Source organism: Diabrotica virgifera, chromosome 9, assembly GCF_917563875.1.
Source record: "Diabrotica virgifera virgifera chromosome 9, PGI_DIABVI_V3a".
In the NCBI taxonomy this organism is placed as follows: Eukaryota; Metazoa; Arthropoda; class Insecta; order Coleoptera; family Chrysomelidae; genus Diabrotica; species Diabrotica virgifera.
The window spans coordinates 45,742,806-45,754,069 of NC_065451.1; positions in this window are offsets into that span (position 1 = coordinate 45,742,806).

Sequence of the window (11,264 nt, forward strand, 5' to 3'; positions counted from 1 at the left end):
AAATTTGAATAATTTTCAAATGCCATTTTAGGGAGGAGTTTAATTGAAATTTGAATTTATCAATACATTTATCGAAAATATACATAAAAATAAAAATAATGAGATCCTAAACCGGTAAATATTTCTTTGGCAACAACCGCGTTTTTGCAGTTGAATATATAGTAACATTTAAAAAACAAATTCAATATCTCAAAAATTATTAAATACTTTTCGACCAATTTTTTTGCTTAATACTGGTAACATAGCGCAATTTAGTCTGTAAAACGAGATATTTTATAGTTCTTATTTAAAACGCTAAAAATATTTATTTGCAAATTTGATTTTAAAGGTTTATATACAATTATTTAAATAAATAGGGGGTCAAATTTAATTTAGTAAGTCTTATGTGAAAGATTTACCCTTCAGCTTTGCAGAAAAAAATCCCACAGACCTCTATTAATAAGTGAATTACCTCAGCAGTTAAAAAAGTGTTTTTTTTTTGCAAAAATGACCCCTTTTTAATTATTTAAACAATGATCCCCTTGTATTATTTGAATACTTTCTTGAAAATATCTTTTGTACCCACCTAAGCTTTGATATAAAATTAGTTTTAACCTGTACGAATTTACATTTTGACTTTTTTTTTATTTTATTAGGCTAATATGGCTTCTTTTCTAATATAGTTCAAAATATATCTCGAACTATAATTTATAAATAAATTTTCATATTACTACCAGGTCTCTTGTCAGTATGCAAAAATATGTGGTGGATTTGACAAATATTCAAAATATCTCGATAAAAACTAGCTTTTCGAAAAAGTATTAAGAGGAAAAAAAGTTTTAAAAATATTGTGTTTAGCTAGTGGTGCCACAATAATAATTTAATTGGAACGTACGCAAAAGTTTGGGGGGGAGGGTTCAAGGGGACAAAACCCCCATAAAATTTTTATGGGGTTCACAAATTTCACTATAATTTCTTTTTAAGATGTTCCTGCCATAAGAATACCACACGTCCATTTTCATTAAAAAATCTGTAATAGTTTTCGATATATCGGAAAAAATCGATTTACATTTTGTAACTTCAAAGGGTTATAACTTTTTTTGTATGCATATTTGTACTAAGGTAAGTTAGGTTCAATCGAACTATTTTTGGTCCCAGAATATGTGATTTAATTTATGACCTGTATTTTTGTTATACCCTGTATATTTGACCTAGTTTTGCTGAGGCGCGTTGAATAATATGTACTATTTCGTGCATTTCAAAATAGTACTTCCGGTTTCAACTCCAGAACCGGAAGTACGAGGCCAGATTTCTCAAATTCAATACTATTTTTTTATTATAACCTTTTATTAACGGAGGAGTCGTGATGATGGACGGATAGACAGACATAAATAATTCAAGGTTTTCACCTTTTAATGTCATATTATTGGAAAAAACCATAATTGTGCACATCGAAAAGCTCCAGACCCCAAATTTTCAGATATTTGTTATGTCAAGTTTCTCTAAAACGACTAACTCGAACTTCTAATGTAAATTATTCACCCTGTAAAATAAAACTTTGAATGAATTAATGAATCCTTAATATTTTTTTATTTTCAGGTAAATGATGACTATATTACTACAATAGAGAAAAGGTAAGTTTTTAAATCAAAACAAGAGTAATACCTAAGCTGTAAGCAATAGTATTTTTTAATCTATCAAATAAAGGCAAAAAAGTTCCTTTCGAATGCCATGAACGCCTTTATCAATGGACAAAGATACCGTCTTTTTCCCTTCGCCGCCCCTCTATTCAGATCAAGATCGGGATTTTCCTAACTTTAGTAAATAATCCCTTTGGACCCATATCTGAGATTAGGTCAGTTCATATTAATTTATAGCCTTTCCAAATACCACCACAGGAAACCGGACTGATAACTGAATGTTCACTTAACCAAAATCGTCACTTTTACCATATTACCAGGTGCCTTTTCTTACTCTACACCTACCAAGATGCTACTTTCTTATGCCTCATCTTCATTGGTATCGCTAACATGAACTTCTAAGTTATAGCAAGGCAACTAATGCGAGAGATAGGACACACCGCTATTTGCCAATATTGGAACAAACATGACCTTCTGGAGGCGATCCAAATGGCAATTGTAGTTTTGGAAACAGCGGCACGAAAAACAGATCAGCAGTCAAACCATCTTCTCAGTTCTTTCAGCTACGAGTTTTGGCGCCTTTCTACTGATCCTTTGGCCCTGTACCAATACCTTTTTTACCTTTCAATACGATTTGAAGTAGTTAATAGATATTCCGTCTGAACACACGGCCCAAGTATTGTATTTTTCTTTCTTTTATTATTCTTAGTCATTCCTTTTGTTTGTTAATGCACCGAAGTACCTCATTTTTAGAAACTTTTGTATCCATGGAATTCTCAGCATCCCTCTGTATATATACATCCCAAAGCCATGTATTCTCTTTTCAGTTTCAGAGCCCATTATTCAACTTTCTCAGCCATGCAGAAAAACAGAAAACCCATAAAATCTGATCATTAGGATTCTGAGCTCCATACTAAGGTCTGATCTTGTAATAGCTATTTGTATAACAAGGGAGGAAAGTGCTATTTTTCCTCCCGAAAATGAAGTTTACTGCCCGACGCGTAGCGGAGGGCAGTAATCATTCGAGGGAGGAAAAGGCACTCTACTCCCTTGTTACACAAATAGATATTACAAGATCAGACCTTAGTGTGGAGCTCAGAATCCTAATGATCAGATTTTATCTTCCTCAAATAACAAGTCATTTTTTCATTTTTACTTAATTTATTTATGTAACTAACCAACAAAATTTATTAGAACTAAAACTAACAAGTAGGTACAATTTAACTGTCAACTGTCAAATATAAGTCAAATTATTAATAATATAAACATTGTTAAATCAAAATAACAATTTACTGTTTCTTACCATTCTGCAAAATACAGGGTGCTTTATAAATAAACGTTAAAATGTATAAATACTTACGTAATAGAAAATAGATATTGTACAGGGCGTCAATAAGTTATATTTCATAAATGAAATACCATGACGTCACTTCTACTTTTCCTCCCTAGGGAGGAAAAATATTTTTCTCCCTACAGAGGAAAAGTACAACTTCCCTCCCTACAATCAGGTCCGAAAAAGTATACTTTCAGTAGAAGTAGGTTCAAAAAAAATATTTTCATCTTCATGAGTGTGTTTCTCGCTTGTTTAATTTTGACAGGATTTCTTTTTCTGGTTACACTGGCTATTGATATTTGCTCCCACATATTTTATGGACGTTACGTGCTCTATTATTTGTCCATTGGCATACAAATATACGTTTATTGGTGTCTTTGAGAATACTAAAATTTTAGTTTTGGAAGCGTGTAAGTGTAAACCAAACACTTCACTATTACTAACTACCGTATTTATAATATTTTGTAGTTCTTGTGCGTCACTTGCTATTAGGACGGTATCATCGGCGAACTTGATGTTGCCTATGCTGAAGCGTTTACATGTCTGCTCTAATGGGATCAAGGATAAGATTAACTATATAGATACTTTGGGTCGAAATGGGGCTAAAGAAGAAGGAACAGGCATATAAAGCTTCATGCATACGGCAGCTCATTTTTTGTGCGGTGGCAGGTCGTGCAATCGTTAGGGGGGTAAGAGGGTTTAAAGAAGACTAACTACCTTATCCAAATAAGCAAAGGATACTTACACAGACTTGAGGACTTTCCTATTATTTAAAGAAATTTGGACGCCGTTTGAAAAATCCTCAAATTCACATATCGAGTACTTACTGGACATATTCCATACTTTTGGGAACCAAATTGGGGGACATTCATCTTAGATTCCTCGTTGAGTCAAACTGGACTATTATTTACCATCCTATGGCTTCTATGCCATTTCTTTTTATTTACTCTAAAACTTATTTCGTTTGTATTAGACCTTTGGTTAATAATTCTCCAAAAACAAGGTTACAGAAATAAAAATAGGTACATTTTATAATGTTCATTTAAACCTTTAGACTTTATTTTTAAGTTGAGAATAAACATGTTCTCAAACAGGAAATGAATAATAAAAATAACTATATATTTTTAATAAGACTTTACCATGGATAATTTAGATTTTACAATCTTTTCTATTTCCAAAAATACACAAAGTTTATTATTACACATTATTTTTACATACATAATAACTTTTAAGAGCAGTGTATCAAAACAAAGTTTGACTTATGCTGTCAAGTCAAACGTCACTGCCATTTTATCTAATTTACATAAAACTTTCCGATAGTCCATGTTGAAAACAAACTAATAAAATATTTAAAACCTTTACCAAATTAATATCCACTTGTGAATTTAATTAAAACAATTATTATTTCATACATTTTTTTAAAAACAAAATCCATCGTCACACGTCACACTTGGAATTTAACCAAAATTTTCCATCCAAGATTGGGGAAGACATTCAATCCTAACCAAACAGGAAACAGGATACGTTGATACCAAATCAAAAATCTCATCATCATCATCATCATCATCATTTGGCTCTACAACTCTATGTGAGTCTTGGCCTCGTTTACTATTTCCCTCCATTGTTGTCGGTCCGGAGCAGCTATTTCCCATTGCTGTACTCCCATTTTGCGTAGATCGCTGGCTACTGCATCCTTCCATCTCTTTCTTGGGCGACCAACTGACCTTTTTCCATCGGGCCTTTCCCAGAATGTGGCGTTTAGAAGTCTTTCGTCACTTGATCTTAGTACGTGACCCGCCCATCGTATTCTGTTTGATTTAATGTAGCGTACTATGTTTTCATCTCCGTATATTGTCTGGAGTTCATCATTGTGTCTTCTTCTCCATTCTCCTGTTGTCTCTTCTCTGCAAGGCCCATAGATAGTCCGCAGTATCTTTCTTTCAAGTACCAGTAATTTTGTTGTTTCCCGCTAATTCAGAGTCCAGGTTTCGCTTCCATACGTTATTGTGGGACGAATTATTGTCTTATATACTCTTATTTTTGCTGGTCTTGAGAGTATTTTCACGTATAACAGAATCGTAAGCTTGTTTGAAGTCCACGAAGATTTGGTGTACATCGCGGTTGAATTCCCAGTTTTTTTCCAACACCTGGCGTAGGACGAAGATCTGGTCTACAGTCGACCTTCCCGGTCTGAATCCGCTTTGGTAGTCGCCTATTATTTCCTCTGCGTATGGAGTTAATCTTCTAAACAGTATTATGGATATAATCTTGTATGTTGTATTAATTAACGATATTCCTCTATAGTTCCGACATATTTGTTTGTCTCCCTTCTTGTGAATAGGTATTATATGGCTTTCATGCCAGTGTTTCGGTATTTCTTCTCTTTCCCAGACTTCTCTTATAAGATGATATATCTCAAGATGTAGTTTGTCTCCCCCTTTTTTTAGTAGTTCCGCCTGTATGCCGTCTGGGCCTGGGGCTTTATGGTTTTTTAGGGACGAAATTGCGGACTTTACTTCAGCTAGTGTGGGCCCTGGTATTTCAGGTTCGGCTAACTGGTACTGTCTTTGTTGCCCTGTCGTTGTGGGGTTTTCTGTATTTAAGAGTTGCTCAAAATACTTTCTCCATTGGCGGATTATCTCTTCGTCGTCAGTGAGCAATTGTCCTGCATCGTCTTTTATAAATCTTGGGCTGTTGATCGTGTTGCCCGTCATTGTTTTTATGTCTCTATAAAACTGTCTAGACTGACCGGTTCTATGTTCCTCCTCGAGTTGCTGTATTCGTGCTTCTAGGTACTGTTTCTTGTTTCTTCTCAAAAGTCTTCTCGTTTGAGTCCTTACTCTGTTGTAGTCTTCCCTGTTCTCTTCTGTAGGTCGCGTTAGTAGCTCCAGCCTCTTGATTGCTTTCTGCTGTAAGCTTTATTCGCACTCCTGGTCAAACCACTGGTTTTTCTTCTTGTTATTCTTTTGTTTCCCTATCGTTTCCGCTGCGGCGCTTTCTATGGCGTTTGTTATATTTTGAAATTTCTGGTCTATGGTCAATTCTGGTGTTGATGTCTCTTCTTCTTCCATTGTCTGTAATTTTTTTTTGGATCAGTGACTGATATTGGCGTTCATTATGAGGTAGATCGAGCCTTGAAATGTTCCATCTGTTTCCTTGTTGGCGTTGCTTTGGATGTCTCGTGTTTAGCCTTGTTCTCATTTTTATTCTGACCAGGAAGTGGTCAGAGTCACTTTCTGCTCCCCTTAAACTGTGTGCGCCGATGATATTGCTAGAGTGTCTTCCGTCGATGAGCACGTGGTCTATCTGGTTTCGTGTGATTCCGTCATTTGACACCCAGGTTACTTTATGTATATTTTTCCTTTGGAACTGTGTAGTTTTCACTACCATATTGTTGGCTACAGCGAACTCTGCCAATCTTGATCCGTTATCATTGGTGTTATCGTGTAAGCTATGTGTACCGATCACCGCTCTAAGATGGTCCTCTTTACCTAGTTTGGCATTGAAGTCTCCCAGTATGATTTTGACGTCGTGTCTGGGTGCCATTCTGTACTGTTGTTCTAGAATTTCATAAAATTCCTCCTTGTCGTCTTCATTTGCTTCTTCAGTTGGTGCGTGGGTTGAGAAGAGGGTTAGGTTAAACCATTTTCCTTTAAGCCTTAGAGAACACATGCGCTTGTTGATTGGTTTGAAATCAATTATGGCAGACTTGAGTTTTCCGTTAACTACAAACGCACATCCAAATTCGTGCCTTTCCTCTTCTCCTGACCAGAAAACCAGGGAATTTTCCATTTGCAGGCTTCTCGATCCTGTCCATCTCATTTCCTGGATCGCTGTTACGTCCATCTTATATTTTTGAAGCTGTTTTATGGCATGTGTTGCAATTCCGGGCCTGAACCAGCTTAGCACGTTCCATGTGCCTAAAAGAATGTCCTTATTTCGTAGCTTGGGTCTAATCCGTGTTTCATGTCTCTTCCGAGGCAATAGTATTCGATTCGTAGCGTCTTTCTTTTTCCTTGTATGGGTTGCTGGTCCATAGCAAAACCCCCTTTTCGGAGGACCATTTCTCCCTTCCTCGTCAGCCCTGACCCTGCCTTCCACTGGGGTTGGTTACCCAATCTCCAGCAGGGTTGCTCAGGTTCTCCGGGGTTCACCCGTGCAGCCTAAGCCACACTTCGTGGAGGTGAGGATAGGAATTGAGTAGGAGAGGCTAGAGATGCTAACTGGAAACAGCATCATGTATTGCGCTTCACTACCCCATTTGAACCCCAAAAAATCTCATCATGGATTCAGGAATTGAATACAGGAATGTTACCATAACATCATAAAAAACTGGAAAAGCTTCTCAATACCATAGAATCGCACACTACTTTACCGGCATAACTACGACACAATACTTTTACTTGATTTTCAAATAAATATATCCAAGTAATGCTGTGAAATTTTGGTACAAGTATTCCTTAATATTTACAGGACAAATTGCAAGTCCTTCACTTCGTTTACCATAACAAAAAGCCATTTCCAAGCCGGAAAGTGCGATTCTCTGTGAGTCTGTTGAGTTCTACCGAAAAAATATGTTTAACCTTCAAACATACCTTTAGAACTAACTATTTTTCTTTCTAAATCTTCCTATCCATGTCGTACTAAGTCGTACCAACTTCTGGTTTTCGTTCGTCAGAGCCAATCATGACTAACGATTTTTACTTGACATTTGAATAGGCCAACGACTGCTTTCTGATTCTGTCACACTAGAATATTCTAATGACAAAAACGCAATTTTCGCTACAAGAAGAACGCATGGAAAATTACCTCTATTTCCAAAACATGCATTTCTTCTTAGAATGTAACGGCGTATTTAATATTGTGAAACAGTTCAGGGGCGGGTTAGAAATTTTTTAATGATATATAAACTCACAAAATAAATTAGAAAAATAGAAATTTTTCTTGGAATAGGATATAAAATTAATGGATACTATTTACAAAACATTGTAGCAGAAATCCATCTGCTACAATGCTGGGTTCGTTAATCTTGATTCCTCCTTGGACCTCGTCCATTGCTTCTCTGAATATAGATTGTATATATAATATACGCGGTAACCACCTACATATTAAATGGTTATCATAACAATCAAGGCCCGTACAATCAGGAAACCGTAACTAGACATGGATAGAAACCTTAAAAAAATATCTACTAGCAGATAACTTTAAACACACGTAAAACAGTTAAGAAAATGACTATCCGGCTCAAAGGACCACTATGTTGTTTTCTGCACATGCGATGATTTTTATATAACATATGATGCTATCAAAAGTGGAGTACGAATATGCACGTTTAATTTAGTGTCCACTGATTTCTCCATTTCGCCCTGGGAAGGTATATTACTAAAGATCGAGGTTTGATATTTTTGAATAATTATTGTACAAATCGAAAAAAACATATTCTCGGCAATTTTATGCCAAATTTCTTTAAAATGTATACATAATTGAAACTCTCAATAAATAAATATATACTTAAATAGAGAAAAGGTAAGTTTTTAAATCTAAATCAGTGATTACTGAGCTACAAGAAAAAATATTTTTTCAAATCTGTCAAATAAGAATAAAGTAAATCCTTTCTAATGCCATGGACACATTTATCAATGAACAAAGATGCCGTCTTTTCCCTTCGTCGCCTTTCTATTCAGATCAAGATCGGGATTTTCCTAACTTTAGTAAATAATCCCTTTGGACCCATATCTGAGATTAGGTCAGTTCATATTAACTTATCGCCTTTCCAGATACCACCACAGGATACCGGACTGATAATTGAATGTTCACTCAACCAAAATCGCCACTTTTACACATGTGTCCCCACAGAAAACCTACTTGGCTCTTCGTTTAGGTCACAGAATAAATCCGGGAGCAATAATAACATGGATCGATCGCAAAAAGGGATAAGTGTGGGAATGGCGCTTGTATAAACTGTGATTTCTCCGAGTTTACAGTAAAAATACGGTTAAATGGGTATTTGCAGTTTGAATGGAGTAGAGTTGGGGCACTTTTATTGTGTCTTCAGTGAACATAATTATATTCAAATTAAGAAATCACAACACATAATTTTTTTTATAAAAGTTTATTTTATCATTACCTTCGCTTGTGATACAACGACAATAGCGGTCATAAATATAACTTTTAAATACCATGGTTATAATAAAATTTGTCTTTAGCGTTAAGATAAGCCCCAGTTTGAGAGATTAGCTGTTAAGGGGATGGGTACGTATTTTCGGCTGCAATGCTATTCAAATATGGAGTAATTTTTTTCGAATCCTGAGAAAACTAATAAGTATGTATTTTTGAAAAACTTAAACGCAGAATGAAAGACCATATTATTACCGAGGGCCGAAAGTCCCTGAAAACTTCTATAATCTTTATTTTAATAAATTACAGGGGTGAAAAACTAAGAGAAAATGTAGTGTGATTTTTAATTTCAAATATCGCATTCAAAAGAAACTTTTTATTTATTCTAAGGGACTTTATTCTAAGACCCTCGATAATAATTTATTTTTTCATTCTGCGTTTAAATTTTTTAAAAATATTTATTAGTTCTTTAGGATTCGAAAAAAATGGATACCATGTCCGTGGTGATATTTTCCAAATCGAACATTCGCTAGCTTTGTCATACAACGCACTGAGTCAAATAGAATATGACGACAAGATAGTGACAGTTTTAAATATTTGACATGGCATCGGGAATATTTTGAGTTGTTGATTAAATAATATTGATAGTGTATTTCATAAATAATTAATTTAATCAAATATTTTCAATGGAAAATAAGCCACAATTTTACCAAAAAAATTATTTTATTAACGTTTCGACGCTCAAGTCGAGTGTCGTTGTCAAAATACAAGTTAATACTTGGCATTTTTATAATCAACTATTTTCAATGGGCCACAATTTTACCAAAAAAAAAAAATGATTTTATTAACGTTTCGACGCTCAAGTCGGGTGTCGTTGTCAAAATACAAAATAATACAATAGCAAATGTATTTTTTATGTTCCGACAACTTTTTCTTTAGTTCTGGACCGTGTTACGGGGGAAGTATCCCCATTTCCGCCTAGCTCCGGCATTGTTCAGTAGTATTCTAAAGATAAGGCGGAACTGCAGCTTTGCTGGTATTGCGTAACTTGAATGCGATATTTGAAATTAAAAATCACACTACATTTTCTCTTAGTTTTTCACCCCTTTAATTTATTAAAATAAACATTATAGAAGTTTTCAGGGATTTTCGGCCCTCGGTAATAATAATATAGTCTTTCATTGTGCGTTTAAGTTTTTCAAAAATACATACTTATTAGTTTTCTCAAGATTCGATAAAAATGAATCCACATTTGAATAGCATTGCAGCCGAAAATACGTACCCATCCCCTTAACAGGTAATCTCTCAAACTGAGGCTTATTTTAAGGCTAAACACAAATTTTGTTATAAAAATGGTATCGAGAAGTTATATTTATGACCGCTATTGTCGTTGTATCACAAGCGAAAGTAATGGTAAAATAAACTTTTTTAAAAATAATTATGTGTTGTGATTTCTTAATTTCAATATAATAATGTGTACTGATGACACAATAAAAGTGGTTGAGTTTTATTTATGCTCAAACTCTACTCCATTCAAACTGAAAATTATGAAAATATTTGATTATAAAAATGCCTCAAGAAAATAGCTTCAGAACAATAATAATTGATTTAAGACGTGAACTTAATAAAAAGGTATGTATTGTTTATCATTTATGGAAGATCCAAGCAGAGAATACATCAGGATATATTCTGTGATCCAAGTATTTTTTTTAAAGATGTTCAAAATTGTAAGCGTTCCATAGTAACAATACATTATTAAAAAATCACTTTAACACTTTTCCTCTTTTCTTGATTGAGTATTAGTTTTTGTTGTACATATCAACTATTACAATCACTGAACATACATATTTGGTGAAAAAATTATCACATTTATTAACTGAATTAATAATTATTTGCAATTATACAAATAACAGTTATCCAAGAACATTCAAAAGCCATCTCTTTAAACTTAGTGATGACATTGTCAAGTAGAATGACATTCTAGTAATGTTTACATATCCATACTAGTGTGAATTTTAGTAGACTTAATTTGCTGTGTAAAGACAGAAAAAGTAGGAATAGCCGTAAACTATTTGCGAATTATGTACCGATGGTCTTAATTGGTGCCAAATTTCTATTCAGCGAACTTTCTCTCGACGTCATCGAACAGCTGGTAGTCGCTGGGAGTCATATCTGGTGAAAACGGTGGCTGTGGA